General features: G+C 37.4%; 1 protein-coding gene and 1 long non-coding RNA gene across 6 annotated transcripts in view; one reads left to right on the top strand and one right to left on the bottom strand.

Annotated features, from left to right (window-relative positions):
* The window catches only part of plxnb1b (plexin b1b), a 308,635-nt gene that overhangs the window by 233,883 nt on the left and 60,658 nt on the right, over positions 1-14,094 (top strand). For all 5 annotated transcript variants that reach the window (XM_039771079.1, XM_039771083.1, XM_039771080.1 and 2 more), the window contains one exon: positions 6,603-6,690. The gene's annotated coding sequence lies outside the window, so the exon portion shown is untranslated. The remainder of the gene's footprint in view (positions 1-6,602; positions 6,691-14,094) is intronic.
* Positions 1-14,094, bottom strand: part of LOC120540377 — a 196,207-nt gene that overhangs the window by 7,248 nt on the left and 174,865 nt on the right. The window lies entirely within an intron of this gene.

Genomic DNA, 14,094 nt, shown 5'->3' on the forward strand with positions numbered 1-14,094 from the left:
TCACTACCCAAATCGGTACTTGTGAATCTAACATGTTTAACAGGCATTCCCGGTATTAAGTTGTGGATTTGCCTGCGAATATTTAGTGGCAGCGTGTCTATGAACATAATTTAAACTTAAGCTTTATACCTTGCTTTCCTATTGATATGTCTACAAAGGCTTGTTCAGCGTCAGAGGGTTGTTCCTTTCCTAGTACATCAATAAGCAGCTCGTCTTCCTCTTTACCTGAGACATCACACACTGCATGCACGGGTTTACCTTTCCCAGTCCTGCAAAGTCAGTTCACGTGAGCCGATCGAAGGTTCTCAGCTGTGCTTGTGCGATCTTGCGATTTCCACGGCTTTATTTAAGTTAGCTAAGACCCGGCACTTAAAAGTTTCTCTCACACTTTCGCTGAGTTTGTGCCAAACACTAGTCTATCCCTGACCATCTCATCTTCCTTTGCATAAGCGTGTCTATTGGATAGCTGCTGACCGCCGGCCTTATATGGGCAGACACTCAGTTACGTGGGAGGCGTGACGATGAGGGACGCAACTCCGCCTCACACGGCGACCGAGCTGCAGGCTATGGCCGTATATATGTACGTAAGTAGGTTCCAGTTATGACCGTTACGTGTAGAATTTCGAAATGAAACCTGCCTAACTTTTGTAAGTAAGCTGTAAGGAATGAGCCTGCCAAATTTCAGCCTTCTGCCTACACGGGAAGTTGGAGAATTAGTGATGAGTCAGTCAGTCAGTGAGGGCTTTGCCTTTTACAAGTATAGATTAGCAGAATAAACCCAAGTATTGGCTAAGCAAAAAAAAAAAAAAGTTATTTGTCAAGTATTTTTTTTCAGTATCTAAAGATATTTTGAGTAGAATCCTAGGTCCCAAGTCCTGGTCTCCTCATTGTGAAGCAGGAGTGCTACCATTGTGCTGCTGTGTCATTTCTTTAAATGTCATGTACTTAGAAATACAAGTTTTTAAGTTGACAAAATTACACACCCAATAGTTTTATCTAATTATTTGTTAATATTTTCAAGTTAAATTGTGACATCAACATAAAAATATAAGCCAAATCCAGTATACCAGGGGTGCCCAACACAGATACTGGAGGGCCAAAGTGGCTGCTGGTTTTTCATTCTAACCATTTTCTTAATTAGTGACCAGTTTTTGCTGCTAATGACTTCATTTAATTGGTTTGCTATTTAAGACTCTCAAACCCTTTAAATCGGGGTTGAGCATCATTGGTTCTGCAGTGGCTGCAGGTTTTTGTTCCAACCCAATTGCTTCATGAGAAGTACTTTATTACTGATGAAGCATTTATTGCTCAAGTGACATTTTTCTGCTTCATTTCAGTTGTCTTGCTAAGTTTGTGAACTCTTATTTGCTTATTTTAGCCATAAATAGCAGCATTCAATGTTCTGAATTGGTCCTTATTAACAATAAGATGTAAATGACAAAGGAACCGCAGTTCTCCATTTTGCTTGTTTACATTTATGCCTTTGTGTAGTCATCCTGCACTGCATCTGATTTAATAAAGTACTTGGAAGGAAAATGAAGAGAAAGTGAAAAACCAAAGGTTACTCATCCGTTTTAGGCCTCAAGTCTTTTGGGCAATATCATTAGAAAGAAAAAAAAAAAATCTGTGACTTAAGAATAACCCGGCATTGCAGGGTTAAAACACTAGCAAGTCGTGATACTAAATAAGAACGGTTATTGGCAAGGATTGCTTTCTAATTAAGCAGCTGGGTTGCAAACAAAAACCTACAGCTACTGCGGCCTTACTGTCACTGTCTGATCATAAAATATATTTGTAAATAAAGTAATACTCACTCTAAGGGAATGTTTCTGCATTACAGGCAGTGGGTAGGTAAGGTGACATGACCTTGTGCAGACATGTCAAGTGGGTGAGAACTTAGACACACTGTTTCAAATGAAGGTGGAGAGAAAGTATGTCAATCAACCAAGTTACCACAATGTAATTTTTTTTAATCATTGAATTAATCAAGTGGAGTTCAAACTACTTACAATAGTAAGTTGAAGTTACTAGTGTTGTATAAGCATAAATTATGTTTGTGATTCAGAAAGTTTAAGTTCCCTGATTTATTTTTTAGTGTGTAAAATGTAGTAAAAACACATAAAATTAAAATTGCATACAAATACTGCAGGACTGGTTACACTTACACTGTACTTTGGTAGAAATTCAGTTTTAATTGCATATGTTTTAGCATCAAAATCACAAAACCTAAAATTTGCTTTAATAATTGTCAATCATTGCATGCTGAAAGTAATATGAAAAGTTTTAGGTTAAAGTTATGAGTGACAATAGAAGTGCTTATACTTGCATTTCTGCCCCTTGTCATCATCTGAGACAAGTGGGGAAAGATTATTGTTGGTGACCTCAATTACACACATCAAAGAAGTGATCACAATGTGATGTTAAGATCATGTCAGAGTACATTACGATTTGATGGCTGCCTCCTTGTCGGCGGTGGTAATGATGGTCAGAACCAGTAGTTGCTTGTATTTTTTTGGTCCTCCTCTTTCTTGTGTGCATGTCATCATGGGGTGATTGTTAGGGACTTGTAAAGGATTTGTCCAGCATATTAGCAGTGACATACTCTCAGATGGCTGTTTTAGGATGAAATCAACCAATAGATACACAATTCATTAAAGGTGGCTTTTAAAGTTGTGAGTTGCATTTAATAGTTGAATTGCAAAGTTCTGTTTCTTAAATTATTGTAGTATTGGGAATGGTAGGGGGGAGAGTATCTGATAAACTGAATCTGTTGATAACCCTGTTTATATTACATTATTTTCTGATGTGAAGTATATTTAGTTTTGGTTTAAGAAATATTCAGGTTTATTGTCGTGTAGTGAAAGTGCAAATGCAGTGAAATTCGTGCATGCTGGACCTAGTTTACCATAACTCTTTTTGTAGTTTCTTCCTTTGGAGTCATACCTCAACTTTTTAAAGTTCTCCTGTAACGCAGAAATATTCTGAAGAACTGATGCTAGTGATAAAGAACCAGTACACGTTAGCCCTACCTGTGTGTGTTTGTCACAAGTGACATGCTTTTAAGAAATTGTTGTAACAGAATAAATGCAGTTCTATAATGATAAGTGTGTTCCTTCTGGCATTGGGAGACGCCAACATTTACCCATTTGGTTTTCCTGAATGCAGGAGTCAGAAAATGGGGAGATCTAAATTAATTATATGAAAATGTTTCACCACATCTATAAAGACCTGCACCCATTATGGTTCATTAAAGCTAAATGTGCCCTGCTGTGGTGACGATCACATTCAGAAGTGTTTGATCTGCTCTTGTGTTGATTTTGGCAAGCTATCTTTGCATAACATCTTCGGATTTTGGGGATATAGCACCTCCACAATCAACAATAAATCAGTAATCACAATACAATAATAATATGCCTCCTCTCCTCCCAGCAGCTCTGTCACACTCCCTCCCTACTCCGGCTCTCTCCGATGGGTCTTCACCAGTCCTTTTAAATAGTTCTTGACCCGGAAGTGCTTCTTTCCATGTGATTCAATAGCACTTCGGGGTCAGATGAAGACTTATATTTTTCTTCAGCCCGGTTGTACTTCTGTTTTTCTGTCCCCGTGATTTGGGAGTACGTCCGGGCTACAGGGAAAATAAAAATCCCGGCGTCTCCCTGCAGCGTCACACGATGGCACCCACAGCACCCAGCAGGGCTGTGAAGCCGAACTCCATCTCCCATGGTGCCCTGTGGGAATCTGCGGCACCTCCATACTGCAGGGAAGATGCTATCTAGCGTCTTGGATGTGTCGACCGTCCATTACATAGTCATTTAAATTCGAGGGGAGAATCCTAGTTATTGTTAAAAAAAAAAGCATTATTATAAAATGTACAGCAATTTTATTTTAGTAATCTTCAGAATACTCTGACTGAGATGCTATATTCATATATTTAAGTGCAAAGGCGTCTATGGAATAAACATCAGGAAAAAACCATTCAGAGAAGTAGTGCATCCAAAACTGGATTTTGCACAAAGACAAGTGCACTTAAGCGTATTGTGTTTTTCACAAAAAACAGTTAATGTGTTTACATGCACACATAACACTGAATTAAGGTAAATAACCCAGTTAAGGCAGAAATTGGTTTTTAAAAAATCTGATTTTACATGGACAACTAATTTTCTAGAGCAGTGGTTCCCAAACTGTGGCTGCAGGTTTTTATCCCAGCAAAATTCACAATTAGTTTTAATAATTGATCTCATTTCTTTAGATGGTCTTTTTTTCCGTTCTTTTATTCTGCCTTTAGAAAAGCACAGCAGTATGATTTTTACATTTACATTTCTAAGACATTTAGAAATATTTCTACTTTTGCTTTAAACCCTTACCTCTCTTTTGTTGTTTTCCCATTTTCTTGTTATTTTATTGTGCAGTTTGCACCCTTCATTGTATCCTAATAATGATAATTAAAACAAACAAACCTGACAGCCAGGTAAACAACACTGAATGATGAAAGGCTGCAATAACTTTAGCTTTAGACCCACTAATTAGTAGATAATTAAACAATCAAAACACCTAGAAAAGCAGAGTGAAAATCAGGCTGAAAATTGTTAAAAAAAGAAAAGAAAACTATCCCCTTATAAGTTCTTAGTACTTTTTAATAACAATTTACCAAACTTAGTTTTGTTATTTCTCCATTGACTCCAAAACACAGAAACTGGGAAATGACAGCTCACTGAATTGGGCTTGGAGTCCAATTAATAACAGAAGTTGGTTGGAACAAAAATCCTGCAGCCACAGTGGGTCCCCAGGACTGAGTTTGGGAAGCACTGTTCTAGAGTTCTCCTTTGTCAGTATGCTCCAACGTCATGAAACTGTGAAAAAAAAAAGAGTTAAAAGTCATAATTGGCCACCTTGAATGTCAAACTTTGCATGACACCTGTGGTCATTTTCTTGTGTTTTATAAATGTGTTTAGTCAAAGTGACTCTTTATTTATAGGTTTCTGTTACGAGATTAAAAATAATAATAACTCATTACATTTATATAGTGCTTTTTTCTCTCGCAATCCAAAGCACGTCGGGCAGCTCACTCTTTTCTGCTTGGTTGTGTGACTGAGCCCTGCAAAGGAGTAATAATTCTGTGAGTATGTTTTTCTTCAGTAAGACTAAGTATTGCATTAGGAGAAGGAATAATGCAGTCACCCAAACATTTGCCTCTGAAGATTTAGTTTGTGGACACTAGTACTCGTGGCTGCTATAACGCGTGCGTGTGAAGCAAAGACATTTGCAGGCTGACAGAGTGCAGCAGACAAATACAGACTACAAAAATCCTTCTCAGCAAGCCAGTTAAGGGTGTACATGGTCAAATAATCAGGTGATTTGTGGAGAAATCTACCTCTGTTTATCAGGCCATTAACCTGATATCTCTAACCAGAATAAGGGTTTACATGGCATTTTAGAAATCGGGTTTCTGTGATTAACCGGGTTATTGAAGTGCTTGTGAACACACTAAAGGAGGTTGCAGATCCCCCGGATTTGCAAGACCTTGCTCTCTGTGACTGTTCCCTAAGTTAAAATGGAGACTGAAGAGAAAAAGATTTGCTATTGTGCTAGAAATCCAGGAAGAAACGCAGGGGGCTACAGGCATGGTAATCAAAGATGTGTACAGGACGTTTTCAGGAATGGAAAAAATGCTGGGAGAAGTGTATGGCATCTCAAGGAGAATATTGTGAAGGTCACTGAAAAGAAACTTGCTGCAAGTTTTATAACAAAGTGTTTTGTTTTTTTTTTTTTTTTTAAATTCTGGGAATTTTTGTGTCCCCCCCTCCATATGTTTTGGTATTTTTACTATTTTTAATTTATATTGTAGAACTTTTTATTATAGCATTCACTCTGAAATGTACACTGTAATGCTGAATCATTGATGGTTCTGAAGAAAAGCCCATTATGTTTTGTATTTTACAGCAAGTTAAGCCTCTTCAGTTCTGGTATGGAATTTATAAAAAGAAATTGATCTTTGCCCAAATGTATTTTAGGTAATCCAGTGATGTTTTTGCCTCAGTATTAAGTCAAACTGCAAGCTTGTTTATGGCAAAGGTGCACCACCTAGTGATCATCTTGTACATCTTGTACAGTTTCATATCATTAACATGAGTATGAAGAAATAGGTCATGTTGATAAATCAGTTGATTCTGTGTTAGCATGTGGATGATGAATCAGGCCAAGCACAGAACATTAAAGGGTATAGATATTAGTCAACTTTTTTAATCTCTCAAAGTATACAATATACTTTTGCACGTGTTGGAGTCATAAGTCTAACTCATTTTTTCGTATAGTTTCAGCATGATGTCTTAATCACAATAATAGGAATACTTGAGATCCAATAATGGGAAAAGGAGACTGTACAAACAGCAACCTCTTTTCACATTTCGTCTCATTTATTTGCACTTCCTACCAATCCAGCATTTTAGAATGGTTAGAGGAAGCCATCTTGAATGATTGTAAGAAAAGTGAAATACTATATGTAATGCTGTTGCATTTATTTGTTTAATAAACAGTTTGCGTGGATATTTCAGCTGAATATCACTTTTAACCTTCTGTCCATAACCCCCTCTCTCTTTTTCTAGGTTTGATTCTGGAGCAGTGTGTAATCAGTGTTTGCTCTGGATTTGTGAGGGCCCCATACCTCTCTTACAACTGCATTAGAGACAAATGGTAAGAAAGAGTTCTTCTTTATGCTTTGCTTATTTATTTTATGAATAAGATGAATTAATTATAACCAATTTGTAATTCCCTGCTACATAGTGTTTCAAACTTTTCTATGGCTTTAGCATCCTGAGTTTCATGTCCTTTTTTGTCTTTACTTTGCTTTAAAAAAAAAAAAAAGTCACAAAAGTTGAATTTCAGGACTTTGAAATAAAAATATTACAGAAAAGCAAATTTTGATGTAGGATTTGTTATGCAGTAGAGTCTGGAGAACTAGTCAAGAGACTGAATGTGTTTGCAAGGCACTGTATGTATTGTATGAAGATGTTCTTTACTTTGTTGCCTTTGGTTTGCTCTCAGGAACTCCTTATCCTACACTCTTTCCGTTAATATTTTCTTTTTTCCTTTATTTTTGTACTTTTTGTACTAACTTTGGTTGAGTTAGTCAATATGTTCTTCACTTTGAATCCACAAGTTGTTGGGGATCCAGACTGAAAATAAACTTGTCTCGGCCACCACAAAAAATAAAAATATTTTTTTTTTTATTATAAAAAATGAAGAGTTTGAGAAACCATGGCAGATCCTTAGTGTCACAGACCCCTAAGAACTCTTCCTATTGCAGTTGCATTAATAAGGGCTAAAGTAGGATGCTGTAAATCTCCCAAGTCAAAAAACTGCTCCTTCTTTTGCTGAAGAATGGGGTGCCGAACTAAATTTTACTGAAGGGCAAAAGTAACATTTTATAACCCCAACTCAGACTGGAATATATCAATAAATATCTACTGCCACACACTATATATATATATATAAACTGCTCAAAAAAATTAAAGGAACACTTTGAAAACACATCAGATCTCAATGGGAAAAAGAAATCCTCCTGGATATCTATACTGATATAGACTGGGTAATGTGTTAGGAACGAAAGGATGCCACATCATTTGATGGAAATGAAAATGATCAACCTACAGAGCTCTGAATTCAAAGACACCCCAAAAATCAGAGTGAAAAAATTATGTGGCAGGCTAGTCCATTTTGCCAAAATTTAATTGCAGCAACTCAAAATTGTATGCAGCACTTTGTATGGCCCCTGTGTTCTTGTATACATGCCTGACAACATCGGTGCATGCTTCTAATGAGATGACAGATGGTGTTGTGGGGGATCTCCTCCCAGATCTGGACCAGGGCATCACTGAGCTCCTGGACAGTCTGAGGTGCAACCTGGTGGCATTGGATGGACCAAAACATAATGTCCCAGAGGTGTTCTATTGGATTTAGGTCAGGAAAGTGTGGTGGCCAGTCAATGGTATCAATTCCTTCATCCTCCAGGAACTGCCTGCATACTCTCACCACATGAGGCCAGGAATTGTTGTGCACCAGGAGCCACTGTACCAGCATAGGGTCTGACAATGGGTCCAAGGATTTCATCCTGATACCTAATGGCAGCCAAGGTGCCTTTGTCAAGCCTGTAGCGGTCTGTGTGACCCTCCATGGATATGCCTCCCCAGACAATCATTAACCCACCACCAAACTGCTCATGCTGAATGATGTTACAGGCAGCATAATGTTCTCCATGGCTTCTCCAGACCCTTTCACTTCTGTCACGTGCTCAGGGTGAACCTGCTCTCATCTGTAAAAAGCACAGGGCACCAGTGGTGCATCTGCCAATTCTGGTATTCTATGGCGAATGCCAATCGAGCTGCATGCTGCTGGGCAGTGAGCTCAGGGCCCATTAGAGGACATGGGGCCCTTGGGTCACCCTCATGAAGTCTTTCTGGTTGTTTGGTCAGAGACATTCACACCAGTGGCCTGCTGGAGGTCATTTTGTAGGGCTCTGGCAGTGCTCATCCTGTTCCTCCTTGCCCAAAGGAGCAGATACTGGTCCTGCTGATGGGTTATGGACCTTCTATGGCCCTCTCCAGCTCTCCTAGAGTAACTGCTTGTCTCCTAGAATCTCCTCCATGCCCTTGAGACTGTGCAGGAGACACAGCAAACCTTCTGGCAATGACACGTATTGATGTGCCATCCTGGAGAAGTTGGACTACCTGTGCAACCTCTGTAGGGTCCAGGTATCGCCTCATGCTACCAGTAGTGACACTGACTGTAGCCAAATGCAAAACTAGTGAAGAAACAGTCAGAAAAGATGAGGAGGGAAAAATGTCAGTGGCCTCCACCTGTTAAACCATTCCTGTTTTGGGGGTCATCTCATTGTTGCCCCTCTAGTGCATCTGTTGTTAATTTCATTAACACCACAGCAGCTGAAACTGATTAACAACCCCATCTGCTACTTAACTGACCAGATTAATATCCCATAAGTTTCATTGACTTTATACTATACTCTGATTAAAAGTGTTCCTTTAATTCTTTTGAGCAGTATATATATATATATATATATATATATATATATATATATATATATATATATATCTATATATCTGTGTGTGTGTGTGTGTATATATATATATATATATATATATATATATCTCTAGATATATATATATATCTAGATATAATCTATATATATCTAGATATAATCTATATATCTAATGGATATATATATCCATTGTGACAGATAGGGGGCGTTGTCGTCAAGTTAAAATAATATGAACCACAAAAAGGTTTGGGTCAGCCACTCGTATATTATAGAAAATAATTGTATTGAAGTGTACCGGTTGAAGTCCAGAACAGAAGTGATTAGATTATAAAAAGATGGTGACTTTAAAGGAGAGCGGAGGAAGTGATGTTATCAGTAGAGCCAGAACTGGAAGTAGTGTCATTTGGCCCGGGGCCAGGCAGAATTTCCCGTAAGAGGTCTGCAGAGAAGTAAGAGAAAGAGTTAGCTCACTCCATTGCTCCCTGGTCTGACATGGAATTGCTCTCATTCAAGCCGTTTAGCTGCCTGCCATGCGCATGCGTGTGACACCATACATAGTTTTCTTTTCTCCACCAAAACATGACATTACAAAGATTCAAATTGAATGGGATCCAACAGTAATCAACATACAAAATAAATGCATTTTTTACTAAAATACTATTAATACTTAATTCTGGAAAACTGGAACAACACCTTTCCAAAATAACGTGTGATTAAATTGATGACAGGATACTTGACCAGTGAATGAGGATGAAAGGCAGATCTTCACTTCAAACACACAGCATTGTGGCAATGTGCCATTGCTGTTTGTTATGTCTTTTCACTACAAAAATGCAAGATTACATTTTTTTCTCTACCACCCTTACAAACTACATGGGGTATATAACATATTAAAAAAACAATTTGGAGGGGTGTTCCTTTAATTTTTTCACGTAACAAGACTCTTTTTTTGTGTACGTGTACATTTCTATTAACATTCTCATGGCTGTGAGGACATACAGTAGAGTAATACATTATTTAGGGTCTATTTCTTTTCTAAAAACATAGGATTTGTGGAATGTGGATTTATTTGAATGCAGGAAATTAATATTTTTTTAACCTGGTACAAATTATGAAGATAATTCCTAGTAAAGAGATTGATTATTTAGAATTCTCATAGGGAAGTGTCAAATTAATAGATTTTCTATCATTTTTAAATAATTTTCAGAATGTCTAAGCAAATGGTTCTTATCTAAGATTTTGTATTTACTGTGTGTACATTCACATTCCTGATTCCCATTCACAGTTATTGTGGCAAAAGTTTTGAAACGTTGTTAAGAGTTTTCATAGGCACAGCATTAAAAATATTATGCTTTATTTATGTTTGCCCATAACATGCTAATTAAGATTTGCCCCTCAATATATCTGAGCCAAAATATCCCAGAATGCATTGGTACGTGTGCTGTATTAAATTAGGTTTTGTTACATGAGTATGGAGTTCCCCACAGGAAAAAAGTGCAAAAGAATTATATATAATTTTAATATTTAAAAATGTCATTAATATGAAACATTCTTCTTTTCTTTATGTGCATTTACCAGATGGCATGTAGATAAATGTGCAAAGAAACTCAGATCTAAAGTGCTTTTACAAAGCTTTAATTATCCCTTTCTTTGTAGAGGCTGTAATATTCTTTTATTTGGCTTTTATATTTCCAGATTTGTAACAGCTGTGCACGATACTGTTGTGTTCATTTGCCTTTAAACCTGATCAGATTACGTGCTTTGCTACAGTTATTGCTTGTTTTTTTTTCCCTCTTCCCAGTCTGCTTTTGGAAAAGACTTGGCTTTTGGAGAAGAATTATGTGTTAGTTTACCCCTAGCATCCCTGGCACACCCACATTGGTCATATTTGATACTGCATGAAAGTAAAATTTGTGTTTGTTTTTGTGTGGCTTGTTCAAATACACACAGTACAACACTGTATAAACAAATTGTCACAGTCCCTGCCGATCAACCCGATTGACTAGCTAGTGTATATACTTGGATAATGCTTCAGAAACCCTAGATTGTTTTGCATTGAGATGATGAATGTGCAGTATGCTACTTGTTTTACTCTCACTGTTTTACATATGTTGTAATCAGAGTTCTGGTAGATATATTACTGGTTTATTTTGGGGGTGATTCTGAAAACATACCCATGATTTGTTTTGCTCAAACTAAAGAAGCCTTTTTTCCATCCATCCATTTTCTAACCCGCTGAATCCGAATACAGGGTCACGGGGGTCTGCTGGAGCCAATCCCAGCCAACACAGGGCACAAGGCAGGAACCAATCCTGGGCAGGGTGCCAACCCACCGCAGGACACACACAAACACACCCACACACCAAGCACACACTAGTGCCAATTTAGAATCGCCAATCCACCTAACCTGCATGTGTTTGGATTGTGGGAGGAAACCCACGCAGACACGGGGAGAACATGCAAACTCCACGCAGGGAGGACCTGGGAAGCGAACCCGGGTCTCCTAACTGCGAGGCAGCAGCGCTACCACTGCGCCACCGTGCCGCCCAAGAAGCCTTTTTTTGTGACTCGTTATTAAATCTAATGACTAAAAAAAATTAATGTGTTTGTAATAAATTGAAATTGATCTTTTGTAATTGTTTTAGGAGGGATTTTTTGTTGGCAAATTAATTTAGATTTGCCATTATGATATGCAAAGTAGAATAACTGAATATAGAGAATATTTTAATTTGATTTTGTAATTGAGTAGTTGAGCATCTATGTGTTTAGACATATTTACAGCATTTTAGTTTAAAACAGTTACACCACTTGTAAATTTACAGGTTACTGTGATTTTGTAATCCTATTTTAAGGTCCAAGGAAAACGTTAAGTATATGTGAGACAGTTAGAAAATAGAATGTTGTTTTTTGTTTTTTTTGTTTTTTTTTTATAATCGATCAAAACCAAATAACTCAGCTGTGAGTTTTTGTGTGTGACCATTAGACATAAACTAAACAAATCTGACTAACATTAAATTCCTGAGAAAACTAGATGTTTCGTTTTGTTCATCAGTTTCCCTTAATGAACAATGTTCATTCAGCAAATGGAGAGACAAATGTAAGAAAGTCTATGCTTTGATGATCTTGAAAAGTAATAATTTATGGAATTTTACTTTTTTGATATTTCTAGTGAGTTTATCCTTATAAACTAAAATTTAAAATTACTGTCTTTCTACAATAAAACATAATGGAAGATCAGAATGCTATTGTATGATTCTTTAAACAGCTATTGAAATTTACAGATGACAGGGGGTTTAATGCTGTATAGTTTGAAGGAACACTTTTAGAAGCTTTGGAAGGCTTAATAATGAAAGACTGGAGTTACCAAATGTTTGTCTCAGTAATTGTTCAGAGCAGCCACACCTTTACATCCTTTATAGATGTAAAATAGCAACGTATTATTTACTTTTAATTAGTCACTTTATAGGCCTTACGGAGGTTTGAATTAGCAACTAGTTTAGCTGACCAGACATCCCAGTTAACACATATATCCTCTGATGTAGTTGGACATGTAATCAGTGGTAACGTGGGGGTCACTGGGTGTTTTGGGTTTTTCAACATCAGACTTGAATAGAGTGCATCATACTTCAGCTTGGTGCTGGGCGATATGACGATATATATCGTGGGGACGATAGAAAAGGGTCTATCGTCCTATTTCTCTTCTATCGTTTCTATCGTTTCTAACCTAATTTTATCAATTACTAAAGAAAATATTGCATTAAATAGCCTAAGACAAATGAATGATAATGTCTTGTCGCTATGCAATGCATACTCTACCCTTTATATAAGTGATAATCAAGAATAAAAATGAACTTTTTCGCAAAGAAACTCTATCTTGTGGTTTTGTGACAGTTCAGTTAAATGTCACTTCAAAATAAAGTTGCAAAAAAAAGTATGCAATGATATTTTTGTCAAACTTTTCAGAGAATAACTGGAAACGTACTTTATTGTGGGTGGCATATCGTGATATATATCGTTATTGTGATATAAAATAATCCGTATCGTGATATATGATTTTTCCATATCGCCCAGCACTACTTCAGCTTGTGGCCAAGTATCATGTATTTACGACAGTTTGTTTCTTTTGGTCCACAGCCATCTAGAGGCCCATACTGCTGCCTCTGTAATGTTCTTGATTGTTTTCCTAATGGGTGCTCCTGAGAAGTACATAAGAATTGGGGAGAGACTGACCTGCCAAACTTCAGCAGCCTACGTCAATAGGTGCATGCTGTGCATGCCATCTTTGTTTGCAAGATATATTGACCAATTCCTCATATTTGACCCTTCTCTCCTTGCTGGCCTCCTTCTTCAGTTCTTTTTTGATCATCTCATTTGCCTGAGGTAACACATGATGGCTTTACCAAGGGTTGTCATGACTGTAGTATCGGGGAGCATGAGTTCTCTCCCTAGATCAGCCTTCAAAATGCCAGTCTTTTGATGTTTGGAGAAGTACTCGGCAGACATTCTGGACTGCGTCTTCATCTCCACTCTGATAATAATAAGTTGCGTCACTGTCTGGGTGGAGATGGTTTCTTTAATTCATGAATCAAGTCCCATTCTTGAAAACATTTGTCACCCAGTTTTGTTTGTAAGCTGGAGACTGCACTGAACAATGTTCATTAATGAAAAATAAGCAAAAATGTATATTGCTTAATTACTCATTTTAAAGAAAAACATTTTAGGCATTATTGACAAAATGACAGAGAAACAGTATTACTGTACTTTAAATTGCTTGTTCAGCGCATAACCCCCTCATCAGCATGAACAAATGCTATCACGTGTCTTCACTGGCTGCTTCTACTGTCATTTTAAATAACCTAAATTAGCTCTCGGGTTGAAGTGATTAAACTATACCTCACTTGCACTAAACTGGGTAGTGCATTCGCTTTGCTCCATGCGAGCAGCCTTTAAGTCTTAAAAAAGCATTCTGCCTTTTTCTGTAATCAAATCCTGGCTGAGTGGCATGTGTTGTTTATTCTGGTCCTCGGTCCAAATCTTGCACA

This window comes from Polypterus senegalus, chromosome 12 (genome assembly GCF_016835505.1).
Source record: "Polypterus senegalus isolate Bchr_013 chromosome 12, ASM1683550v1, whole genome shotgun sequence".
Lineage (NCBI taxonomy): Eukaryota > Metazoa > Chordata > Cladistia > Polypteriformes > Polypteridae > Polypterus > Polypterus senegalus.